Below are 1,028 nucleotides of genomic sequence, written 5' to 3' on the forward strand. Positions count from 1 at the left end.
GAAACTCAGTGGAAGCAGCTTAATAACATGTGATTCCACTTCCGGGTTTACAACGTTTTCAATGTTTTATAGTAGAGTATCTACAACTTCCTGAAGGGCATGCTGAGGAAACAGGTTCCATTCTTGGAAGACACTATTTAGCAAAAATCACAGTGGTCTCGTTCACTCACAATAATCTGTTACTTTTAACGTTATACTTATGAGATTATCGCCATGCTGTAATAACCTTTGATACTGTTCCTCTTGTAAAGCCAAGATGTTGTGTAATCTGGGTTACTAAAGCAACTACTAATCATAATTGGGCTCCTACATCTTGTCCCTTTCTGGAAAGTCGTGCCAGTAACATATATTTCCAAAGTTGGCCGACGACTAATGTAAAATATAAGATTATCATCCATAAGGTCATTACAATAACAAATTAACCACCAAGAGGAGGATTTAGTCCATTTAACATGTGGAGAATACTGGGAACACCTTTAAATAGGTGTTTCCTATTTTCTGTCCAACCTCTCTAGCATTGGGTTTCATGAATATGATTACAATTTACGAGGACTGTTAACAACATATACTATCTTATTAAAACTATATTTCTAGCGGCTATAATCAACAAACATATAGTTAAATTACATCTTTCTCCAGATTTCTTCTTCATTTTAATCATCTATACAGAGTATGGATGTAATGCTCACTTTTTCTTAAATATTAGTGATAACAAATATCCATAAAAGTTTTAATGAGTGCAATTAACACATTTCTCTCAGGTTTTGGGATATATTCATATGTATAGTATTTTAGAAAAGTAAAATTTACATAATTTCAACAATTTGCAGAATGGTCATTTGTGGCAACCAGCTCTGACAGACCACTATTTCACAAAATCTGCAGAATGATTACTTATGACGCACATCTTGTAGGATGATTATTTATAATATTTGTGACACACAACTCATTACTGTGACACTCTGTTGTTAGTTACCGAAGATGATTCTATGTGATAACTCTGCAAATACTCATTAAAGTCTGTAGTG

This window comes from Limulus polyphemus, unplaced genomic scaffold (assembly GCF_000517525.1).
Source record: "Limulus polyphemus unplaced genomic scaffold, Limulus_polyphemus-2.1.2 Scaffold4466, whole genome shotgun sequence".
Classification (NCBI taxonomy): Eukaryota; Metazoa; Arthropoda; class Merostomata; order Xiphosura; family Limulidae; genus Limulus; species Limulus polyphemus.